This window comes from Castanea sativa, chromosome 8, assembly GCF_040712315.1.
Source record: "Castanea sativa cultivar Marrone di Chiusa Pesio chromosome 8, ASM4071231v1".
Taxonomy (NCBI): Eukaryota; Viridiplantae; Streptophyta; class Magnoliopsida; order Fagales; family Fagaceae; genus Castanea; species Castanea sativa.
The window spans coordinates 16304340-16321606 of record NC_134020.1 but is presented as its reverse complement, the minus strand read 5'-3'; the positions used below and the strand labels follow the sequence as shown (position 1 = coordinate 16321606).

Sequence of the window (17267 nt, the reverse complement as noted above, 5' to 3'; positions counted from 1 at the left end):
TATGGAAGACAAGTATTGGTTAGGAATCACATATAGTTTACGCTTTTCACCCACATGCATGGCCGTGAGGTTTTTCTTGCTCTTCATTCGTAGATTTGCAAACATTCGCTGAACTTTTCCTATAACTTTTGCCATCTTCAAACCCTAGTACCAAACTCAGCGCAAAGAAAATTTAGAAAAGATTGGAATTCTTAAAAAGTATGAAGTTGATGAACTAAGTTGGGGTCCTGGGGACTATATATGTGTGTGTGTGTGTGTGTGTGTGTGTGTGTGTGTGTGTGTGTGTGTGTGTGTGTGTGTGTGTGTGTGTGAGAGAGAGAAAGAGAGAGAGAGAATACATATTATAATAGGATTAGGTTTTGTGTTATACTTATACCACTGGTAGAGCATATGTCGGTTTGTATCTTTTCTATTGATAATTAAGATTAACTTGTTTATACAAATATGACCCTATATGTAGTAGTATAGTATAAGTGTATAGTTTAAAGGTAGATTCAAAGGCTGTCACAGAGTTCTCTATGTTAGAATTGGATGACTAATATATTTAAATAAAAAGTTAAATAATTTTGTTTAAAACCAATTTTATAGCAAAATCAGAATTTTTGCTTTTTTTTCATTTAAGTAATGCTGAAGTAGAAAATCGTGGAGAGAGCAAAGGCTTCAGTTATATATATATAGACTAGTCGCTAACCTGTGCGTGCGTGAGAAAGATATTGAGTACAATATATAATTTAATCTTGGGTTATTTTACTACAACACCAAAATTGAACTTGTAAAATAAAATCATATAGCTAAAATATTTTGTTAACAGCTATACATTTTAGACATTTATTAAACTATATTATTATTATTATTATTATTATTATTATTATTATTATTATTATTATTATCTATCTCTCTATCTAACTATCTATCTATCTATATATATATATATATATATATATATATATATATATATATATATAATAGCAAAAGCTGAGAGAAAGTGGATTCCTACAATTAAGAAGGAGCTGACAAATAGGATAACTGCCTATCTAAAATTCAGACACGTTTAACTTAATAAAACAATACATTACATTGTTTGGTAATGCTACAACACCATTTAAAAGCCTCTCATTATTAAATAAATAAATAAATAACCGGTTAAACTTGGCCAAAATTGGGAATTAATCCTGTTTGCCAAACAATATAATTAGTACGCACTGTTACAAAACTATATTTTTACTGACATCTCGAGTTTAAAAGACTTGATTTTGGGCCTAAAAATCGAGTCTTTGAGGGTCGATTTTCATGTTCTAATCACGCCTGATTTGACATTTTTTTCATGTGGTCTTTAAGACTCGATTTATAAGCCCACCTTTACAAAACAATTAGAACATGTTCAACTCTCTCATGTACACCATTCCCCCCATCCCACCCCACCCCACTCCACCCCACCTTCTCATCAGACCACGACAAACCCCTACACCACCATGCAGACTTGACTAGAAGCCAAAGAACCCACAGCCGCCCGATCCAGCCAGACCACGCCACCACCGCACCAGACCCACGTCGCGTGACCCAAGCATCAACCCACAGCCACCCGATCCAGCCAACCCACAGCCACCCAAACCGCCCGATCCAGCCAGACCACGCCACCACTGCACCACCACGCCAGACCCACACCGCACGACCCAAGCATCAACTCACAGCCACCCAATCCAGCCAACCCACAGCCACCCAAACCGCCCGATCCAGCCAGACCATGCCACCACCGCACCACCGCGCCAGACCCATGCTGCGCAACCCAATCATTAACCCACAGCCACCTAAATCGCCCAATCTAGCCAGACCACATCACCACCACGCCAGACCCATAACCGCGCGACCCAAGCATCAACCCATAGCCACCCGATCCACCCAACCCAAGCATCAAGTATTAGGGTCGTGGGTTTATGGATTTTCTTGTAGAGAACCTTGATCAACAAGCCAAATGGGTTATGGGTTTTAGGGTTTTTATTTTTTAATCTGGATATTAGGTGGTTGTTGTGTTGGAAAATCTGGTTTTTGTATCTCATACAAAAACACATAACGGAAGCAACAAACATAGATCTATTTCATTCATGATTGATAACATGCACTATGGTAATTTCAAAATTTAAGAACAAGATAGCGTACCTTGGTGTGGAGAAATTCAAAACAAAGATTAGAAGCACTTGGGAACACTTTTAATCTTCACTTCAATTCCACTTTACGCCCAAGAAGTATGGTCTCTCAATCAGTTTCTAAGGGAGAATTATCGAGTGGCTTTATTCACACATACACATCATTTCACAATGATGTCTCTCTATTATTCTTTTTCTACTAAATTTTTTTTTGTATGTTTCTCCCTTTATAACTAACTGATTATCTAATTGGGCTGGCCTATTGGGCATTTCCAATTGGGTTTTAGTGTGTGGCTTGGAGTGGGACCAAAAGGGACCAATAAGACACTAGCTACAATGGGCCTTGGGCTTTTCTGTCAACTCTTGACAAGTCCAAAGTTACCATTAATTATATTTAATTCCACTATATGAATATAATTGCACTTTAGGACTTATTAATAAATTATATCCCAAGACCTTATTGTACACGCAACCCCTTCATAAAATATTTATAGTAATACAAAGTCATGAATATAGACTGCCAATTTGAAAATTACTACATCTTAATCCTTGAGTACTCGGTTTAATTCTTTAAAGTTATTCATTATATATTTATGAAATCCAATTTCATAAATATATACTTTAGTAATTTCTTACCAAAGTGGTTAAGCCTAACTCTCTAAATAACTGAACCCATTAAACTTATCTCAAGGGAATATTTTATATCTCCGTTAAGAGATTATGAATTCAATCTTGAGAATATATGTTCCATCAACACTAAATGTGGCTGCCAAATATACTGAGGTTTTGACCGTTACTTTAGATCTCACTCTTGATATATCAAAGCAACCTACACGTCATGATCAGGTCCATTATTCTCTCAGGATTAAGAGTTCATGTAAATAGAAGTCATGAAATTTATTATTTATTTGACAGTCGTTAGAAGAATAATAAATCTCATAGCAGTCCAGTTCAATATGTCTTAACTCTTAAAACATATCAACATATCAACTAAAAGTCTCCACTTCCATGATTAAGACAAATCATCTTAGTTGATACGTTATAGTCTTTACAGATGAAATGCCCAATTTCATCACCGACTACGATCTATAAATTCTGAGTTTACGAAGAACTTATGATTTATATCTTCTGTGACTTTTCACATAAATCACATACTATGCATTTCATGGACTATATGATAATTTCCTAATATTCATGTTACCATTATTTTAGATAATAATACAATAACTTTATTAAACACAATATTAAGTCATACATAATGTTATACATAGCATCATACAATAAGATTTAAGGGCACACATCCTAACATGTTGGAGGTGGATTTGGTTGGATTTGTACTGAATTGTTGGATTAATGCTCAAATTTGTGGGTTGATAGTAGCTGGTCTGTGCTTGTATTTGGTGGTGGTTGATCTGTGTTTTGAACTCCAAACACTTGAAAATCTTTGTTTTATAGATATAAATCGAGTCTCTAAGACTTGATTTCCAGGTGAACGCCACGTGGAAAAAGTGTCAACTCAAACCCGATAAGAACATGAAAATCGACCCTTAAAGACTTGATTTTTAGGCCAAAAATCGAGTCTTTTTAGACTCGAGATGTTAGTATGAAATATAGTTTGAAAACAGTGTCTGCTAATTATATTCTTTGGCAAACAATGTTAATTCTCAATTTTGGCCGGTTAAACCTAGACATACACCAAGATAGAAACAGAGAGAGGCGATGAGTACTCAGAGAAAGAAGCAGAGAAAGAGAGGTGGTGAAATTAAAATGTTTCAAGAAACGATTTTGTAGACTCAAAACCTTGGCAAAACGGTAAACAGAGAAGGCACAGAGTGGGGACTGAGGAGAGAGGTGATGAAATCAAGAGAGAGGCGATGAATATACGGAGAAAGAAACAGAAAAAGAGAGAGGTGATGAAGAAACGGAGAAAGAAACAGAAAAAGAGAGAGGCAATCCTGGGACACGAAGAAAGAAGAGAACACCTCTCTGTTTCTGACAGAATGCCTCTCTGTTTCTCTCACTAGGATCAGAGTAAAAGTCCCCTCTGCCCACAAACAACGCCTCCGATGGGTTCTATTCTTTCTCTGATTTTTTTTAGGTAAATTAGATCTGTTATATGCTTTCAATTTTTTCAATTTGGTTCTAGATTTGGATTAAAAAATTAGGGCTAAGGAAATCAGGTTTTAATATGTGACTATTCTTTTTTTAATTTTTCGGTAATAGATTTTTTTCAATTCGTCTATTTTGGAATTAAATCATTCAATTTCTTTCTCTCCAGAGATGAAGTGGAATCTTTCCACAATCTAGAGTCTCTAATTTCATCAAATCAAGGTACTGATTTCTTTTCCCAAAAATCGTAAAACAAACTCACAGTGTAAATACCGCAATCAATATTAATTTTCACTGAAACCTTATTAAAGACCACTATCAGGTTCCAATAAATTATACTTCTACAATGATTGCGATGTGTATATATATTGTTATTGAGATTATTTTAATTTAGGCTTAGGTTTGGGTATGATCTGTAAAGGTTTCTGATATTCTCATAATCTGTTTTCTTTTTCTTTTCTTTTTTTTGTGTGCTGAAAATGTTGTTAGGTTGATGATCGTATAAACATTTACAATTAATGCCTGCTGATTTTTTTATTGGTTCTAAGCTTGCATATAATTGTTATTATTATTTTAATACTTGATGCGTAGAATTGGAATATGGGTGAATTAGAAACTGAAATTATAGATTGATGGGGTTGGATCCGTAGTGGGTTTTGATCATTCAAATTTACTTTGTGCATTGGATTGTTATATTGCTATCTGTGTTGTGATGTTCATGCATGTATGTTTGTTGCTTTGATGGACTCAAAACTGCAAAGTGTGTATCATTAAATCCACTTTTAGATGGTAGATCTTAGATCACGTTCAATTTGAATGGTTCCCTTTGCTCAAAAGTCCATACCTTACATAAGATTCATTGGAATACCGCTGTTTTGTTTTTTGTTTTTTTTTTATTTAATTTAAGCTGTATTTTTATTTGCAGGTATAGAGAGTTGAATGTAAGAAAATTCCCAACAAATCGCTTTGTAATTTATGCCCACCACAACATTTAGTTTAGTCCCTTGCAAACAACGGTTTCTTGCATCTATTATTTTATTTTTTGTATGTTTGCCGGAAATTTTTTTATTTTATTTTAAGGACATTGTAATATATAATTAGATTTTGTGAGAATAGTTTCATATTTTTTAGCATACTCGAACATCTGTCTCCCTCAATTACACAAACCCATCACTTTTTAGTTTTCACCTCCTCCTATTCTGCCTCTTCCTATTTTGCAAATCCATTGCTTTTCACCCATTAATAAATTTGTCAAGTTTTATTTGCTTCTGCTATTTCTATCCATCCTCTTCATTTTCTTTGTAAACAGAATAATTACCCATTTATTTCCTCCTCGTGTCTCTCCCTTCTCAAAATTCAATCAAAACCAACATCTTCCAACCCAAGCCCAAAGTCTCCAGCATCACTGCATGTTTGATTATTTTTACCATTATTTTTGTTCTATATCTTTTTAGCCACTTTATTGTAATAGGAAGATCATATGTAATGTGCAATGTAAGTGGACTCATATTCTTAGGAAGAGGAACAATATGGCCTTCTTTAGTAGAAAGCTTGCACTTAGAGGGACACATTATGCAGCAATATGTATTAGTTTCATTTGCAAATTGCTTTTTTCATAATGTTGCTGCTCTCCATATACAATCACATATGTATATGTTTACTTTGCTTGATGAAAGTCATTAACCTTAGGCTGTTTTCTTATATTTGTTATAGCTGTAGTAATTAACTGGAATTTTATTTCTTTCTACAGATTAAAGCCCAAAACAAACTATTTGCTTCTCTTCAGAGTTAAATACTTTGCTTGATGTAAGTTTTAGCTCTCTCTCTCTCTCTCTCTCTCACTTTTTTTATTTAAGATTTGATTTCATTTTAATTTTGATTAAGATTTGGTTGGGTTGGAAGTTGGAACTTGAGTTGGGTTGCTTCATCAAATTGGTTTTTGTTCCTTTCTTCAAATCAATTAATCTCTTTTTTGGACATAAATATCTACTTAATTAAGTTTGGACCTCTTAAGTTGTACCGTAAAATGTGAATTTTTAGTCCTGGAAATCTTAACCAATTTTGAAGCATTATGATGTCAAAATATCTTAATGGAAACTCCATCCATGGTTGGATCCCCTTTTTTTTTTTTTTTTTCATTCTCTCTATTTTATGATTTTGTCTTCTATTTTTTTCCGTAGACACAGTAATCTTAGTTTGCGTGTCTTATATTTATTGAGGGTTATGGTTTTGAGCAACTATCTAAATATTGAAATGGAATAATATATATCTATTATTTGGTCTTTAGGTGAGTGGTTTAGTTTTAAATATGTTACATGCTGGTGTGATTAAGAAAAGCTGTCAAATTTGATACTGTTTGGATAGCCTAAAACTGATTTGATTAAATAATCTGCTTTCGTTGGGCACGTAGAAAAATCCGTGAGGGAGAAGCCTAACTAATAGATTGAGCTCTTCCATGTCATGTGCCATCATAGCACAAACCCATGTGTCTATATGGATTGGGTCACAATCAAAACTCCAATGGAGGCGAAATTTCTATAGTGGATTCACATTACAAAGATCTTAGGAGTAAGTATATATTATATTCTAAATCCATCATGTTTGACAAAATTCTTGAAAGAAAATTGATTAATTATATTTCTAACTTGATGAATTTATAATTTATTTTTGTGTTTGTTTGAGATTAGAAACAATTAAATGTGGGAAAAGTTGGTTGAAAGCTCTTGCAGATACATAGCTTGCATTCATCGAGTTTCTTTATTGTTGCTCATACCGATGTTGGCTGTATGATGTATCAATTTCTAATTGACACGTGGAAACAAATTAAGTGGTTATTTTTTCCAGGTGAATAATTTGTTTATAACTATTAAGGGTTAAAGATAATTTGGAAGAAAGTTTATAAAAGAATCACCACAATATACACATACTATTTATGTTCTGCCTGCTAAAATGACAAAAACTCACTGCCCAAAAATAAAAAAATAAAACATTGAAAAGAGAATCACAAGCAGCATATCCAATTAGTGCTTCCTAAGTCCAACATGTTCTTTTGATTTTTTTTAGCTCTTAGTGCTGTCCTTATTTAACTTCAAGTGAATTGGTGCTTCTTTTTTGTTTTATTGAAGTCATTTGCAATTTTTGGAGTTAAGGATAAATGTTATAATGAATCATTGCCATTTTCATGAAACTTATGCCATTTTGGGTATTTGGGCTAGGTTAGTTTTGGTTATCTATCTATTATTGATGAGGCCGAGGGCAACATCTATACAATATGACACTTAAATTTATTTGGTTAAATAACTCACTGTTCCCTCTTTTACAAATTACCTACAATGAGTTGGGGAAAGGGTATTTCTAAATTTAAGCTAAGTATATGGATGGAGTATCGAATGTAGAAAATATTTGTATACAAATCCTTGGATTAATTTATAAAAAAGTTACTTTGTAATTTCTATATCTTAAATTATGCTTGGTTTATGGCTTCGATATGAAGCTGAAGTTATTTGATATGACATTTGATTTTGGTTCTAATGGCACAGTACCTATTGAATGCATACTTTTGAAATTTGTAGAATGTACACATTTAGAAGGTGTCTATCTTTGTGATAAATATTGCCTATAGTGGTTTATTTAGAAGCTTTCTTTGATCAATTTTTCAAAATTTACAAAGGATCATAATAACGTTTGATTGTGGTCCTCCACTAAATATGCATGTAGTTCTAGGGTGCAATTTCTTCACTTTATATGTTGTTTAAATAGATAATATTTTTGAAAGTTATCCCATGTTTTTTTTTCTAGTTAAATAACAATTTCATTTCAATAGAAACAAGAAATTAGATATTGATTTGGCATAAATATTGATGTGTATATTTGGTTATAATAAACAACAAATTTTTTTTCTAGAATAGGTGGTTGTTAAAGGAGGCTTACAGGCAAATAACTCATTGTAAATATGCACTAAGTTCAGATTTTTATGTCAATCTTCTTGCATTGCGAAAGCTTGACATGATGCTCAAATGTAAGTTAAGTTTTATTTTCTTAAAGAGAAATTCTTTTTTTTAGATAAACGCTATTTTCCCTTAGGTGTGGAAGCTCATAAAAACGAAAATGTTCTTTGACAGGAAATATTAAATTTTTTTGAAGATATTGCATTAGGAGCATTATGGAAAATTCCCTTTGTTCGAACTCATTTCATGTGTTCCACCATGCGTTCCTCCAAGAGGCCCCTTTGAGAAGGGAATGACACACATGACGTGATTTAAAGATACTAATGTTTTAACATTTTTTGGGAATATTGGATACTATATGTCTAAATATACTACATTATTTAAGTTTGAATGTATGCAGTGGAAATGGGAGAACTAAGTTTATGTTGAATGCAAAGTATTTTAATTCGTAAAATGATCCTGCGCATTGCGCGAGTTAAACACTAGTAATAACTAATAGTCGAAACGTTTGATTTTTTGTTGACCACTCCTCATTACGCCACGTGGCTACATAAATTAATGTCACGTATACATTTAAAAATACCAAACAATTATACCTTTTCATTTTGTCCACTAAGTTTTAGTATTTATTTACCATTTGACATCAGAGTTATATACATCACCTTTTCATAATTTAATTTTGTGTCGATTGGAAAAAAATTTCGTGTGTTTCAAATCATTTGAATCAATCGCTGGTGCTTGCGTCTGATTCTGCGAGAGGATTTGTGAATTATGCATGGTATTATGATTTATGGTTTGGCTCGTGTATGATATCCGTTTGCGACGATGATTTGCTTTGGAAATTTGCACTGCTTCGAAGATTTCCTTGTTAGTAACCATTAAGAACTTTTAGAACTAATTGGTTTTTTGTGATTGTTATGAATATACAGGCAGATTGTCATTTGATTATTGTATATTATATTTGTTTTATCATGTTCTGGAATAGATGAGTTTCTTGGCCATGGTTATATAACATTTTATATTTTATTCAAGTGCTTAAATACTCGTGTATTACAAATGGCTATTATATAGCTGTTGAGTTTATGAATGAATCAATATAGATTATCTTGGTTGGTGTAAAGTTGGGATTTACAACTGTTTTGTGTTGGCTTTTATTCCATGCCAAATTTGATTGTAATTTTGTTCAATCTTTTATACCTTGTACTTTATGTGAGATTTTATTGTAAGGATTGTGTGATAGAGAGAGAGAGTGTGAAGACTCAAGCATGTGAAGACAGAAGATTTTTCGCAGGTAACTCGCGACTAAGCATCCCGCGAAATGATGCATGTGCTTTGCACATGACTGGAATGCGAAGAGTCATGACAAATGGTGATAGCTGGTTTTCGCGAGTGTCTTGCAGGTAAAGCATTCCTATGAGATACCCGTTAAACAGTCTGTTTTGCTATTTTTTCTTATCTGCTCCACTACATCCTCATACACACTATATATACCATCATTACCCACATATTGAGTAGAGCACTTTTTAAAAGAGAAAACCCTAGCCTCAACCCTTGAGAGTGTGAGATTGTCATGCCCATAATTTTACACACCATTGTGGTTTTCTTCTACTCCTACCTCTCCATTTCTATACCCTTGAGAGGTTGATAGCCCAAACATTTACCACACCCATACTGAGTGTCCAGTGAGTTTTTGGTGCTGCTGGGAAGTATTGGAAGAAGCTAAGTTTTGGCGGATGCAATCGGGCGCATTGCGAGATCTGGAAAGCTAGACAAGACACGGTTCCGAGAAGCTTTGTTGGAGTAGGAGCTTGGAGGGCATAGGTGCATTGGGTAGACTATTGGAAAATACATGGAAAATATGTGTTTGTATTTCATACAAAACATACGCAGCGAAAAATTAACAGATTTACTTCATTCGCAATTAATAACATGTACTATGTAAGGTTCATAATTCAAGAACAAGAAAGCGTACCTTGGTGCGGTGAAATTCATAACCGAAGATCAAAAGCACTTGGGAACACTTTTAATCTTCACTCCAATCCCACTTAATGCCCAAGATGTGTGGTCTCTCAATCAGTTTTCAATGAGAGAATATGAGAGTGTTTAACACTCACATACAAACCATTTCATTCCTTATATGAAAACACTTATGAAAATGTCTTATGAAAACCCCCTTAACGAAATTCTTTATGTTTCTCTCCTTATATAGAATTGATTATCTAATTGGGCTAACCTTTTGGGTCATTCCAATTGGGCTCTTGTGTGTGGCTTGGAGTGGGACCAAAAGGGATCAATAAGACACTAGCTCCAATGGGCCTTGGGCTTTTCTATTAACTCTTGACAAGTCCAAAGTTACTATTAACTATATTTAATATCACTATATAAATATAGTTGCACTTTAGGCCTTATCTATAAATTATATCTCAAGACTTTATTGTACATGCAACCCCTTCATAAAATATTCGTAGTAATACAAAGTCATGAATGTAGACTGCCACTTTGAAGATTACTACATCTTAATCCTTAAGTACACAATTTAATCATTTATGTTATTCATTATATATTTATCAAATTCAATTCCATAAATATATACTTTAGTAACTCCTTACTAAAGTGGTTGGGCCCAACTCTTTGAATAAACAAACCCATTAAACTTATCTCAAGGGAATATTTTGTATCTCCGTTAAGAGACTATGAATTCCATTTTGAGAATATATGTTCCATCAACACTAAATGTGGCTGTCCAACATACTGAGGTTTTGATCGTGACTTTTAGATCTCACTCCTGATATATCAAAATAACCTACACCTCATGATCAAGTCCATTATTCTCTCAAGATTAAGAGTTTATGTAAATAGAAGTCGTGAGATTTATTATTCATTTGACAGTCGTTAGAAGAATAATAAATCTCACAGCAGTCCAGTTCAATATGTCTTAACTCTTAAAACATATCAACAGACCAACTAGAAATCTTCATTTCCATGATCAAGACAAATCATCTGAGTTGATATGTTATAGTCTTTGCAGATGAAACGCTCAATTTCTTCACCGATTACGAATTACATTTTGAGTTTACAAGGAACTTGTGTTTACATCTTTTGTGACTAAATCACATAAATCACATACAATGCATCTCATGGACTAAAATAATGACTCATTAGTTCATTTATAGATAGTCTCATATAATTAAACACTTTAATTATTAATGACATGCCAATAAATTGGATTTTAGGGCATAAAGAAACTTAAAGAAGTGATGCCTGAAACTGAGACCCCTGTTACTGAGATAAGAACCATTGGTGTAAGACCAAAAGATAAAGGGAAGTCATTACCCAAAAATTAGAGGGGGCCTCAAGTGAAGCATGTGTGTCATCATTGTGGCATTCAAAGGCACACAAGACCCAACTGTTTCAAGCTTTATGCACTCAAGAAAGCTGATTCCATGCGTGGCCAAGAAAGTTCAAAGAAGAAACTAAAGGGAACACAATATAAGGGAGAAAATGAAGGACATCTCATTGGAGACATCATGAAAATGCTGAAGAACATCTCTCTATACCTTGCTAGCTTCACTCCGAGGTTGGAAAGCTATGTTGGTCGTGCACCTCCATCCAAGGCTCTCACCCAAAACACTAGAAAAGTGTGGGTGAAGAAGGGTACCCATGCATGATTTATCTCCTATGCCCATGATTTAATTCTTTCAATGTTTAGGGTCATAGGTTCATGCATTATGTCATGCAAAATCTTCTTGTGTCATTACTTCCAATTCATAGCCTGTTTCTTTTGCTAGTTGTTGTTGTTGTTGTTTTTTTTTTTTTTTTTTTTTTTTTTTATATCTTACTTTTCGTGTTATGTTTTTTAGTGTGTTGAAAAATTTGAAAACTCATAAAAATGGAAAAATCTTCAAAAATTTTGATCGCTTATGTTGTGTATATCACATGTGAGTTTGGCCTAGTACTTTTGTACTAATGGCGTAGTGCATTTACGAGCTTAGCTTGTTATGTATGCACATATATCTTTGTGAGACAAATCTTGAAATCTATGTGTGATTGTTATAAATCGATCTTCAAGCTTGTCATGAATGATTAGTCAATAGTCTTATTGGTCTTGATACATGCATAGACTTGTGCCTATAACTTTTCTCACACTTTTATGTTTTTGCTTAAAAAGCTCATTAAATGTCAAATCTCGAAAAGAGATATTGAGCTCCAAAAGCCGTCGCACATACTAGTATTTGACTAGGAAAAAGAGAAAGTGACTTGTATTGAAATGTATTGTGCCTCAAAAAGCCAAAGGCTTAATCACTTACAAAGTTGAAATATCAAAGTTTAGGCATCGATCTCAAAATGAGATGTACTTTGTTAAAAAATGATCATATGTTATGTTTTGTAAAGAAGCCAAATGAAAAGTTTCAAAGTTTTGTACTCATTCTTATGGGAGATCATATATGTTCATTTCTATATTTGAGATAGTCCACTTGACTTAGTACTAGTTGTGTATGACATGATTGAATTGATCATTGAAGCTTCACTCTAGACTAAGGACTATTCCACACTTGATACTCACACACAACACACAAGACTTTGTTCAATGAATGTTTATTTCATTTGTGTGATTGTACATGGTCAAATGTGATGTGTATACTCAATTTCTTGCCGATCAAATCCAAAAAGATTTTTGAGTATTTTATATGTTTTTAAAAGTGTTTTTATACTTTCATGTTTCATTTTTTTGTTCAAAATGCATTTGTGTGTTTTTATTCAAAAACTAGTTCAGAGACATTTTCACGAGCAGCACGTGACTTAGAGCTACCTGCAAAAAGTGCTTAAGGGAAATCAAAAAGTCACATTTTCATCCAGAGAGTCTCGCTACTACCTCGCGAGTATTTTGCACTAAACTCTACTCGCGAAATGGTTTTAGGTTAAAACTGGAATTTTTCAAGTTCATACAAAGACTTTCGCGACTGTCTCACGACTGTCTCGCTACTAAAAGCTTCTTGTGAATACTTCTATGTGTCTTGCGACTAATCCCGCGACTCTCTAACCCGCGAAAAACGCATGTTTTCGGTTTTTAAGTAGCAGATGTGACATTTTTTTGAATCACTCACTTTCCCTCACTTTGTCTCTCGAACCCCTCTCAACCCAAAACTCTTTTTCACTCAAACCCCAACTTTTTCAAGAAAAATATCTACAAAATCTCTTCAAGGTTTATTTTTTTCTAAACATTCTTTTCACTTTTGTCTTAGATTATGTAGAAAATTTCTTAAGGTTACATATTTTGGGGATTTTCGAAACAAGAGTTAGGTTCTTGATGTTTAAGCAAATTTCTTTCAAATTTTTGATAGTGGTGAGTTCCATTTGTTGTGTTTGTGTCTGTGTTGACCCCATGTGGCATTATAAGCATGTATTTAGGCATTTTCATTTGTGTTCTTGCATTGTTTTTCATGTAAAACTCTGTTGCATGTTAGGTGTTTGACAAAATGTCCAAGTGACATTCTTGTGTTGTTTTGGACTCAAATGAGTTCCAATGCTTAGGTTTACCCTTGATTAGACATGCTTGACATGTTTAGATCATTGGGCGTGTGTTTTACACACTTTTCCCATTTTATGTCTCACAATGCCATGCCATGCATCACCTAGGCACACACTATGCATCACCTGCCGCACACACATGCATTAGCACATGCACTCACATGTATCAGCACATGCACACACATGCACAGTCATTTTTTTGCATTGTGTTTAGGTTTGCATGTTTCAATACTTATAACATGTTGTTTTGAGTTTGTTATACTCTGTTTTAAGCTATTTTACTTTTGTTTTGGACTAACTTGAATCTAATCAAGTTTTGTGGTCTATGTTGTGTTTCTGTTTCTCTTTTTGTGCTTTATGTCTATTATGCATATGTCACCCTTCAAGAAATCAGCTATAAAAGGGGGAAGTAGCAAAGGAAAAGAACCAATAATAGACCTTGATAGTTTTGCCCCGAAGCCAAAGAGGACCAGATCTTCAATAGGGCTTTATGATGTTGACAAGTTCCGGTCATACGCTGCATCTCAAAATTATGAGAAATATTTCAAAGATGCCCCCCTGTTGGATGAGAGAATAGTTGACCAAGCCTCTCTCCTCGATACTAGCATTCCAAAATGGTTTGTTACCAAGGATTGGAATTTCCTTCTGTCAAGTTTTGTTGAACCGTACGAGAATATGGTGAAGGAATTCTATGCAGATGCCATTGCTGAGGGAGATGAGCTGAAATGTTGGGTTAGAGGAAAGAATTTCATAATAACACCCATTTATCTTGCTAACATTCTACGTATCAACCGGCCTATGTTTCCGAAGCCCCCGGTGTATGATGAGTTAGATCCCAAGCAGGATTTTCTTCGGGAAACTCTAGGAAAGGACTTGGAATTCTCCTCCAATGGCAAAGCGGTAAGTGTTGCATCATTATCACCCGAATTAAGGCTACTCACATCAATCATGTTCCATAACCTCTATCCTTTCTCAAGTACCGGTTACATGAATCTTTGTTGGGCTTTATTTCTACATGACCTGGTCCATGATGAAGAGATTGACATTTGCTCGCATATCTTCCATATCCTTCGCAAAACTAACGAGAGGATTGCCTCAAGGAACTGCCTTCCCTTCAGCTACCTTATCTCAAAAATTCTAAAGCTAAAAGGTGTTCACCCATTGGAAGATAAGAGACCATACCCACGACCTACTCCAATCAGCGCGCGTTCTCTCAGTGCCAGCATTAGTCACACTTGGAAGGCAACCAAGCAAGAGAGTAATAATCCTCATGCTAGTTCAAGCTCTAGCTCTCATGCTTTAGATGAGAAGTTAGACATCATTATGTCATCCATGCAAGACATCAACACCAAGCTATCCGGACTTGCCTCTATCATGCATTCTCATCATATTCGCTTCAACACAAAGTTCACTTCTCTCCAAACTCAATTGGATCAAATTCAAAGAAAACTAGAGGAAGATAAAGACTAGCTCCCTTGGCCATTTTGGTCAAAAAGGGGGAGAAACTTTTGAGGGGGAGTAGCACATTTTGAGGGGGAGATACATAGAGCATAGTGTAGCACATGCACTTCATAAACTTAGACATTTGGTTAACTTTTTGTGGTTTAGTTGTTTAATTGCTTATGCCATAGTCTAGAACTCTTTCTTTTACATTGCTTTCTTTTAAAGTTTTAAGTACTTTGATTTAAATTCAGTTTAATAATCAGTACTTTGTGTTTATCTTTTTGCTTTGTAGCATTTTTTTGTACTTATAGTTAATCTTGAGTACTACACTCTTGTGCCCTTGTTGGATCGTGTATCCTTAATGCAAATGCTTTGGTATTTTGCATTGGTTGAGTGTTTTGGACATGCAATTGATTTTGCTTTGCACTTAATTGCATTGTGTGTCCAGATGATCGTTTACTAGTTAAATGATCATTCTAGTCATTCCGTAATGACTGTTCTTGTATGATCAAGTTATGCGTCATTGCTTATATCTTGTTGTTTATAGTGATCGCATTATACTTGCTCATATACGTACTTTGTATTCAACTTGTCATAAGCTTAATGAAAGTTTTGTTTGTGTGCGAGTGTTTCAGGATATAGGCGTATTTGTGCAAGTGCTTCACAGCTTCTAGATTAAGTGTAAGTGAGTTTTGCCACTATTCCCAAACTCACGTTAAGTCTAGAGTCTGTTATAGGGTGTTTTGTCACTGAATAACCAAAAGGGGAGATTGTAAAGTTATGATTTACAACTGTTTTATGTTGGCTTTAATTCCATGCCAAATTTGATTGTAATTTTGTTCAATCTTTTATACACTGTACTTTATGTGGGATTTTATTGTAAGGGTTGTGTGATAGAGGGAGAAAGTGTGAAGACTCAAGCATGTGAAGACAAAAGATTTCTCGCGGGTAGCTCACGACTAAGCATCCCATAAAATGATGCACGTGCCTTGCATATGGCTGGAATGCAAAGAGTCATGATAGATGGTGACAACTGGTTTTCGCGAATGTCTCGTAGGTAAGGCCTTCTCGCAAGATACTCGCAAAATAGTCTGTTTGGCTATTTTGTCATATTTGCTCCACTACATCCTCATACACACTATATATACCATCATTACCCACATATTGAGTAGAGATATTTTAAGAAGAGAAAACCCTAGTCTCAACCCTTGAGAGTGTGAGATTGTCATACCCACAATTTTACACACCATCCATTGTGGTTGTCCTCTACTCCTACCTCTCCATTTCTATACCCTTGAGAGGTTGATAGCCCAAACACTAACCACACCCATACTGAGTGTCCAGTGAGTTTTTGGTGCTGCTGGGAACCATTGCAAGAAGCCAAACTTTGGCAAATGAAATCGGGCATATTGCGAGATCCGAAAAGCTAGACAAGATACGGTTCCGAGAAGCCTTGTTGGAGTAGGAGCTTGAAGGGCTTAAGTGCATTAGGTAGATTAGGCTTGGAGGGTATTTTGCTATTTGTATATCCCAACTTATTGTCTAGTGGATTGATTTACCGCTTAGAGGGCGACGGAGAGGTTTTTCGCCGAGTTCTTCGGTTTCCTCTTCGATAACACATCAGCATGTTATCTTGTGTTTGTATCTCTCTTCCCTACTCTTTTAGCTTTCTCTTTACTGCTGTGTTTTATTGAATATGGGTTAGAGTAACGGTTTTGTTTGTTCGCTCACATTTACTTTATTCCGCACTTAGTTTAAGTTAGAGTAAAATCAACCGAGCCATAATTTATTATTTTGGGGTCTAAGCAGCTCTTGTGTTTTTAACACAAATCCGAGCTTTTAGTTGGAGATATTGATGACCACTCCTTATTCGTAGAAACACACAACAAAGTTTATTAGGTTTTACAAATAGGAATTTTGTAGAAGACACACAGGTTTTTTTGTGTTTCTAAGAAAGATGAAAGAGAAGAATTTGAGAAGAAGTTATCAAATGAATATGAACCACTATTTATACTCAAAAGGTTATGACCCTTCAATAGACATGTTTTCATTCAATATGCAATTTTTCGGCCAATAATCATTTTTTCATTCAATA

At 34.6% G+C, this 17267-nt stretch overlaps 1 long non-coding RNA gene across 4 annotated transcripts; it reads left to right on the top strand.

The window, feature by feature from the left end:
* Positions 1 to 3833: 3833 nt before the first annotated feature.
* On the top strand, positions 3834 to 10186 carry LOC142606652 (uncharacterized). Of its 4 annotated transcripts, none has more exons than XR_012839138.1 (6): positions 3834 to 4242; positions 4423 to 4475; positions 5179 to 5247; positions 6004 to 6059; positions 6664 to 8271; positions 8375 to 10186. It is a non-coding gene; the product is annotated as an uncharacterized LOC142606652 (long non-coding RNA). The 4 variants fall into 4 exon arrangements; XR_012839140.1 differs by lacking the exon at positions 5179 to 5247 and having other exon boundaries at positions 6664 to 7097; positions 8162 to 8271; positions 8375 to 10185; XR_012839139.1 differs by lacking the exon at positions 5179 to 5247 and having other exon boundaries at positions 8162 to 8271; positions 8375 to 10185.
* Positions 10187 to 17267: the final 7081 nt, after the last annotated feature.